Raw genomic sequence first — 8944 nt, forward strand, 5'->3', positions numbered from 1 at the left:
GTCCCCACTGTGACACCCTCGAAGCATTTAATTAACCAGTTTACCCTAATAAGTTTACGATTTACCAACCTCCTTCCACCAGCTAAGAAACTGCATTATTTCCCATACCCCAGGCTCCGGAACTTTTCTTAAAACCCAGAATTCTGATGTATAGACTTGGAATTGAAGTCCCCCCACGAAACATCAAAGGTACCCCCACTAAGTATTGCTGCCCTCAAGCAACACGTTGGCAGTACAAACTTTTCATTCATAACTCGGCTCCAGTATAAACTGTGTGTGTGTGTATGTGTGTGTGTGTGTGTGTGTGTTGGGGGGCGGGGAGGGAGAGGGTGTCATGTCACCGACCCCTCGCCTGGGCTTGTCGTAACCAATGTGTTTTTGCTTAGCAAAAAAAGATCACCTGGCACTGAACTTACGACAAAGGTTCCCTTAAACCCACCAGCCTCTGGGTTGGAAGATGCAAGGCAAGCTGAGTCGGGGTCCGGACTGAGATGCTGCTAACCTGGGGAATCCGAGCAGGGTATACAGCGGTACATCCGGGGGACGCTTGGCCCCCAATTCCCAGGCTTTCCCCGGGCACCAGCCGGGGACGGGGCTGTGGTGCCACTCACCTCCGCCCGCGCCTGCTGAGGCTGTCGCTCCCTCCTTCGCCCCGCGCCGGAGACCCCCTAACTTCTCCCCCTTCTCCAAACAGCCATCTTTCGCGGAGAAGAGAATGGCGAGGCAGAAGCAAAGGGGGGATTGAAAGTTGACTCGGGGACCGCCGCTGCTCCGCCAGCAGGGACTTACCGGCCGCGACAGGCGCCTGAGAAGGAGACCGCGGTGAGGGCGGCGGGCGCGGCGGGGCCGGCTCGGTTCGCGCTGCGCGATGTGCGGGACGCGCCGCCGCCGCCGCGGCCACCGCGCGGGGGGGAGCTCCGGAGGGCGGTGCGCGCGGCTGCGAGCTGCGAGCTGAGCCGGTGGCGGCGCGCGGAGGATTTACTAAAAATAGCAACTCTTGGGGAGGAGGGGGGGCGGAGGTGGGAGGGAGACGGAGAGACCAGGCCGGGAGCCCCTGCGCGGCGGAGGCTGGGCGGGGCCGGGTGGGAAGGGAGGCAGGGCGGGCGACGGGAGCGCGGGCCCAGGAGACCCGCAGGCCCGCGAGTGGCGGGCCGGGAGGAACGAGGAGTGCGGGGACACCTGGGCGCGCGGCCGAGGCGCGGGAAAGGACGCGCGGGAGGCAGCAGGACCCAGAAAGCCGCCTAGGGTGGAGCGGAGGAGAGCTCGGGGCTGGACCGGCGATTCCTCCCAGGGGAAGGACCGGGTGCCTAAGGACTTGGGTTTCTGAAGCGAAACAAGCCCACGCGAGGCGCAAGGTGATGGTCGGGCGACCCGCGCTCCTCCTGCCGGGCTCGTCGGCTGCCAGCGGCCGTGACCCAGGACGGTGCGGGAAGGAGCCGGGCGGCCGCCGCGCCCACCCTAGCTCGGGGAGCCCTGGCCGCTCAGGTGCGCGCCACGCAGAGTCCGCGGGTCCACAGCTCCGCCACTTCGTTATGAGAGAAGGGACCGTTGTGGGGCGGTACCTGGAGCGTCCCCACATACGCTTGCAGCTTAAAGAATCATTCAAGGAAATTTTAAAAGAAAACGCTACAGTTAGGGGTTTTTAAAACCAAATGGGAAATGGGAGGAAATATGGTGATTGCTACTGGAAACATGGTTTAGTTTGTCGCGTTTTAAGGCTGAACAGAGAGCACCATCTGCTCTGAGACCAACCCTGATGCAAGGAAGGCAGAGTCAGTAGGTCCGAGAATTGATGAAGTGATCCCTTTCAGTGGTTAGTATTTTTACCTTGCAGACCTTTTTTTTTTTTAAGTGCTATAACTTAGTCTATACCAGTATCACTTACACCCATAGAATCCTTTATACACAGTAGAACCCTGAAAGATGTTTTTAAAAATTGTAATCCTAATCAAACTTGTCTAATGCTAACATTTGGTCATTTGAGGAGGCTAATATTATGGTGCATATGACTCTTAAACGAATTAAAGCTAGGTCTCAACACGTACATTTCTGTTTTCCACTACGTTAGCTAAAACACAACTGGCTCGTAGATTATACGTCTGTAAAGAACAAGAGACACTTAACCTAGTGCCCTCATTTTCAGTGAAGAGAACAGGGATCCAGAACAGTGATGTGATTTGGCCAGGGTCTCACAGTTAGTGGCAGGGTTCGATTTAAACTCTAGTATTAAAACTGCACTATCAATGGAAAAAGACCAGGATAACTCGGAGAAAGCGGGATGGTGTCTAATCTAAAATAGTTCAGCATTTAGAGTAGAATGAAGACATGTTGTGGTCAGATTTAACCCTTCTTTGCTCTAATCAGGAATTCACAGTACGGAGGTGGTGAGCTAGCTTTAAATAAAAAAATCACAGTCCTAAAGCTTTTGGTCCTAGAGCTTATCTTGCTTAACTTTCTGTCTACACTAGGGATTATGTTCATCAGGAAAGGAATCTTGATAATGGGATCTCAGTAGTGAAATTGGTTGTGTTGAATGTTGACTAAAAAAAATTGTAGAGAAACTTCTTATTCACATATGAACTAGGCATAAGGAGGTATAAACATCTAGTGACCTTTAACCCTTTACCTTCCAGAATAGAGTCCTTTCTGAAACCATCAACTGTCTAGCCTTTTTTTTTTTCCCTTGGATAATGATTGTGTTTGCCTACTACTGACCCAAAGGGAAAGAATTTTCCCTCTCTTGTCTCTCAAGAAAACCTTTTCACATGAAGTGTTTGTTGAAACACCAAAAAAATACCTTTTTGAAGCCCAAAAAAAAGACAAAGTGCTGGGATTTCACTAGATGTTTGTGTAAGAAAGGTATGTATGGCAGAATTTGAACTGAAATTTGTTTTCACCTTTTAGGGAGGTGGTACAGGGCATAGTTAACATGCACCTATCTCTGATTATTTCTACCACATCTGGGTCATTTGACAACAGGGAGCTGAATTCCTCATCATTCTCTTAGATATTCGAATGCTAACTTTAAGCAAGGCACTTGCTAGGTGCTACTGGAGATTCAAATATTTTAAGATAAGGTTTAGTAAGGAAGGTTAGAGTTTCTCTTCAAAGTTCTGATGGGGCTTCCCACAGTTTTCTGTTCAAATCTATATTATAGCATTTTATGATACTATTACAATTTTTTTCTAGTTTTATGCTCTCCTCAACTCTGAAGGCAGAGATTACATAATCATGTTTTTGTATTTTTAATAGACTTTTTTTTTTTTTTTTAAAGATTTTATTCATTTATTTGAGACAGAGAGAATGAGAGACAGAGAGCATGAGAGGGAGGAGGGTCAGAGGGAGAAGCAGACTCCCCGCCGAGCAGGGGGAGCCCGATGCGGGACCCGATCCCGGGACTCCAGGATCATGACCTGAGCCGAAGGCAGTCGCCCAACCAACTGAGCCACCCAGGCGCCCTTAATAGACTATTTTTTAAAAGAGTTTTAGATTTACAGAGAAATTGAAAAGCTGTATAGAGTTTCCATATATCCCCCCACATACACATAATTTCGCATTATTGACATCTTACATTAGTATCATATATTTGTTACAAATGGTGAATTAATATTGAGACATTATTACTAACTATGGAGTCTATAGTTTTTCACATTTTCTTAGTTTTTACCTAATGTCCTTTTTCTTTTAAGATTTTATTTATTTGAGAGAGAGAGAGAGAGCATGCATGCAAGCTGGGGGAAGGAGAGGGACAAGCAGACTTGCACTGAACACGAAGCCTGAGGCAGGGTTCGATTCCACAACCCCAAGATCATGACATGAGCTGAAATCAAGAGTTGGACGCCCATTTTGGGGGGGGGATTGGGTTAGCCCCGTGATGGGTATTAAGAAGGGCACGTATTGTGTGGAGCACTGGGTGTTACACGCCAATAATGAATCATGGAACACTATGTCAAATTAAAAAAAAAGTTGAACGCCCAACCGACTGAGCCATCCAGGTGCCCTCCTAATGTCCTTTTTCTATTTCAGGATCCCACCTGCGGATCCCATGTTGTATTTAGTGGTCATGATTCCTTAGGCTACTCTTGGCTGTGATAGTTTCTCAGACTTTCCTTATCTTTGATAACCATGACAAGTTTTGAGGAGTGATGATCAGCTATATGGCAGGATGCCCCTCTACTGTAATTTGTCTGATGTTTTTCTCAGGTTAAGACTTGGATTATGGGTATTGGGAGGAAAATCATAGAGGTAAAATGCCATTTTTAGCACATCATATCCAGGGTACATACTAGCAACATGATTTATCACTGCTGATGTTGACCCGGCTAAACTAGTGTTTGCCAGATTTCTCCCCTGTAAATTTACTTTTTCTCTCCTTCCCATACTGTATTCTTTGGAAGGAAGTCACTATGTGCAGTCCACACTTCAAAAGTAATTTAATTAACTTTTAATATTGTATGTAAACTACATATATATGTATGTACATATGTATTTAATTTAGATTATTTGCTGGAATTATTATGCATTCATTTACACTTTTTTTCTCCAAGGATCAGCATACTGCCCTCACCATAGTAGGCTCTTACTGCTTACCAAACTAGGTTTGAACAGAACTTTTTCTTCCAAGAAAGCTGATGAAATTTGTGCATATTAGCAGGGGGAAAAAAAATGCCTGGTGCTAAACCTCAAAAAATTTTTTTAATGTTAGTCATGGAAAGGAAGATAAATCAGGTGTTTGTAGTGGTGGTGATGGTAGATGTTCGTAGTTCCTTTTTTTTTTGTAAGATTTTATTTATTTATTTGAGAGAGAGAGTGAGGAAGAGAGAGAGCACAAGCCAGGGGGGAGAAGCCACACTCCCCGCGGAGCAGGGAGCCTGATGTGGGGCTCGATCCCAGGACCCTGAGATCACGACCTGCGCTGAAGGCAGATGCCCAACGGAATGAGCCACCCAAGCACACCAGATGTTCGAAGTTTCTTTATAGGGAGAGGTACTGCATAAATTTCATTATTGTTTGAAATGTTTGTGTCACCCCCTTGGGACCAAAACTTCCCATTTCACAATATCCAGCTTAGCCATATGACTTACTGTGGCCAATGAAATGTTGGCAGAAGTGATGTGTGCCACTCTCAAGCAGAATCTTTAACAGCCTTCCTGTGGTTCCTTCATTTCTCTTTGCCTTTGGCCACAATTAGAAATTTTGCAGAAATGAAGACATGAAGGCCACCTCCAAATAATGGAGGACATAAACACAAGTAAGATATAAAACACTGAGATTTGATGATTTGTTGTTACCACACCTTCACCTAACCTATCCAGTCAGATTGCAAATTTCCTTTTGGGTTCCTAAAACTGGATCACCAAGTGCTGTGCTTGATTCAGTTCTCATCAGTGATCACCTTTGGGGTACATCCTTTTAGTACCTGTTTGTGTTTATGACACAAGTATGTTTTCAACTGATTTTCTAGGGACACCTGGGTGGCTGAGTCGGTTAAGCATCTGCGTTCTGCTCAGGTCATGATCCCAGGGTCCTGAGATCGAGTCCGGCATCAGGCTCCCTGCTCAGCAGGGAGCCTGCTTCTCCCTCGGCCTGCTTCTCCCCCTGCTTGTGTTCTCTCTCTCTGACAAATAAATAAATAAAATCTTTTTTTTAAAAAATGAAATTATTTTCTATCATATTTAAAAGTGAACACCATTTTTTATGCATGAAAAAATTCCATCCTTTTTTATGACATGGTCAAAGTTAATTAAACACCCACTGTGTGCAGAACACTGTAGCAGATACTGTAAATTTTTTCTATATGTTAATTTTAGGGTGATGCCATTTAATTTTTTTGTTTATATATTTATCTTTTTAAGTTTTTCTTTAAATTCCAGTCAGTTAACATATGGTGTAATATTAGTTTCAGGTGTATAATATAGTGATTCAGCACTTCCATACATGGGTGATGAAGTGACCGTAGCACTTTCCCATCATGTAGCTTTCCTTTAGTTTGTCAGTGCTCATCACAAGTGCCCTCTGTAATCTCCATCACCTAGTTCACCCAACCACCCACCCACCTCCCCTCTGGTAACCATCAGTTTGTTCTCTATTGTTAAGAGTCTTTTTCTTGGTTTGCCTCTCTCTCTTTTTTCCCTTTGCTTGTTTGTTTCTTAAATTGCATATATCAGTGAAATCATATGGTATTTATCTTTCTTTGGCTAATTTCGCTTAGCATGATACACTCTAGCTCCATCCATAGTGTTATAAATGACAAGATTTCATTTCATTTTTATGGCTAATATTATATATATGCCACATCTTCTGTCACATCACCACTTGGGCTGTTTCCATAATTTGGTTATTGTAGATAGTACTGCTATAAACATCGGGGTGCGTGTATCCCATTGAATTAGTATTTTTGTATTCTTTGGGTAAATACCTAGTAGTACAATTGCAGGATTTTAGGGTAGTTCTGTTTTTAACATTTTGAGGAACCTCCATACTGTTTTCCAGAGTGGCTGCCCCAGTTTGCATTCCCAGCAACAGTGCAAGAGGGCTCCCCTTTCTCCACATCCTCACCAAAGGGTGATGCCATTTTAAAAAGTAAAGATATTATATTTAGCAGCAATAGATACAGAAATTTAGCTTGAATAATATACTACCAGAGGTGGATTTTACCATGGAGCTACTAAAACTTAGGCTCCAGGGACTCTCATGTGCACAGGTGCCTTCTAAGGCCCTGTATTCATAATTTAGTATTATTTTACTTAAAAGGGACCCAAATACGTATAAGCTTCAGACCCCACCAGACCTGGCTCTTTCCTTGCTTACTACCAGATCCAAAAGGGTGAAAGCAAAGAGCTATAGAGTCCTAAGAATAACAGGTAAATAGTCGCACAATCTCTGTATCTGACCTTCCAGAAAGGGCTCTGTGCAAAAAGTGGCACTGAAGTTTGGGTTCCTCAGTCAGATTTAAAACTGAGTCTGCATGTACATCTATAATAAGAGATGAGGATATATTTCACATCAGGTGCAGCTTCCTGAGCCTAGAAACTACCCAATCTGCAAGGCCAGTGTCAATATACCCACTGTAGCACTTTCCCATCATGTGGCTTTCATCTTGTTTGTCACCCAGAAAAATCTCTGAGTACATTAGTCCTCTCCATAAAAGTTCTAGTTTTTATTGAGATCATTTCTTTTCCTGGAAGTCATTTCATTTTGAAAATAATTTTTCTCACGGTTGCTGATACTTCCTCGGGGGATTTAAGTGACTATTTCATCCTCAATTAATTTTGTCCATTTCTAGGTCTGCAACAATGGATATCGTATTGCTCATCATCTGTTCAGGAATTCCCCATTGAAGGGAGAGGTCTGTGCAGTAATAGAGGTTGTAATGTGACCCATTAAGGATTTCTTTCCCTTGCTAAATTTTGAATGGAAACTGGATGAATATGCTGCTTCTATTTTAATAATTCTTTTCTTATGCAAAAATGTGTGGGTCATAGTAAGTTTTAATCACAACCCATTGCTCATTTATGAAATACTCTGAACTGCAATTAGTCACATGCAAATGTGAAGTGCTGTTACCATGTGTACATTAGCAGGCTGTCAAAACAAGTTTTTGAATTATGAAACAATCAAAGAAAAAACTTTGCTTTTTATACTTTCACAGTGAGTTTCTTTTTAAAAAATAGCTTTCATATCCATTTTCATAAGTATTTCATATTAAGGTACCTCAAATCTATAGCTAATCAGCTTACATTGAAAGAAAAGATTTCAAAACCTAGATCTATGTTTATAGGTATATGCCTATATTTATATATAATATTGATAGGTAAAGTCCTTTTTAGAAAATAATTCTTTTTTTTTTTTAAGATTTTATTTATTTTGGGGAGGGGGCAAAGATGGCAGAGGAGCAGGGAACCCTATTTCAACTCGTCCCCAGAATTGAGCTGGATATCTACCAGACCACTCTGAGCACCCACGAAACCAGCCTGAGATGTAAGAAGATCTGGATCTCTACAAACAGAATATCGCAGGCGGTTGGTTGTGAGGTACGAAGCAGAGAGCCGTGATTCTGCGGGCAGATATCGGAGGATAAACGGCAGCGGGAGGGTGCCTGGCCATGGGGAACCTACACCGCCGGTGAGTGACAGCCTCATGCACTGCGGACGGGACACAGACTCGCAGACTGGTAGCGTCGGGAAAGGGCTTTAGGGCAGCCCCCTGGACAGAAACCGGAGCGACGGTCGCGCGCACGTGAACTGCAGCCTCCGAGACTGAAACCCGGTGCGCCGGTGTCCCGCCGGTAAACTGCAACCCCCGGGGTGGAATCCCCGAGCGGCGGAGTCGCGCACACGTGAACTGCAGTCCCCGGGACAGAACCCCAAGTGGCGGAGTCGTGCACGCGTGCGAACTGGGAGTGGCTGGAGGTTTTAGAAGCACAAAGGGCAGAGACGTGCCCCGACCTGGAGGCAGGACCGGGAGCGCTGCGGAGGGGCGCACAACCCAGGACGCTGCAGTTTATAGCAGCACGGACAGAAACGGAGACAGTGTGGCCTGGAGGGCTCACTGAAGAACAGACTGAGGTCTCTCTGCTCTGAGGCAGAGGGTTGGAAACGGTCTCTTCTGCTCTGACTCGCGGAAGACACGCGAAAGTCGCCAGGGAAAGGCGCCAGAGAACAAAAGCCCCAAACACTGATTCCCGCTGAGCCCATCCCCCGCCACAGGGGCGCAGGGCAACTCCGCCCAAACAGGGTGGCCTGAGTAACAGCGCGGCAGGCCCCTCCTGCAGAAGACAGGCTGGGAAAACAAGAGGCCAGCAACCCTAAGGTCCCAAGAAAACAGGTGCATCTTGCTTGGGTTCTGGTCAATAATTTGGACCCTATACGTTCCCTCAAACACCCATCAACAGAATGACTAGGAGGAGGAGCCCCCAAAACAGAAGACTCAGAGATTATGACTT

At 45.3% G+C, this 8944-nt stretch overlaps 1 protein-coding gene across 4 annotated transcripts in view; it reads right to left on the reverse strand.

Moving 5' to 3' along the window:
• Window positions 1-931, reverse strand: part of HDAC9 (histone deacetylase 9) — a 901117-nt gene extending 900186 nt beyond the window's left edge. For 3 of the 4 annotated variants that reach the window (XM_081800453.1, XM_081800451.1, XM_081800452.1), the window contains exon 1: window positions 790-927. The gene's annotated coding sequence lies outside the window, so the exon portion shown is untranslated. Of the gene's footprint in view, window positions 1-789 lie in introns of all 4 variants that reach the window. The other variant, XM_081800450.1, reaches the window with a different exon arrangement.
• Window positions 932-8944: the final 8013 nt, after the last annotated feature.

This window comes from Leptonychotes weddellii, chromosome 12, assembly GCF_054177405.1.
Source record: "Leptonychotes weddellii isolate Sample4059 chromosome 12, ASM5417740v2, whole genome shotgun sequence".
Classification (NCBI taxonomy): domain Eukaryota; kingdom Metazoa; phylum Chordata; class Mammalia; order Carnivora; family Phocidae; genus Leptonychotes; species Leptonychotes weddellii.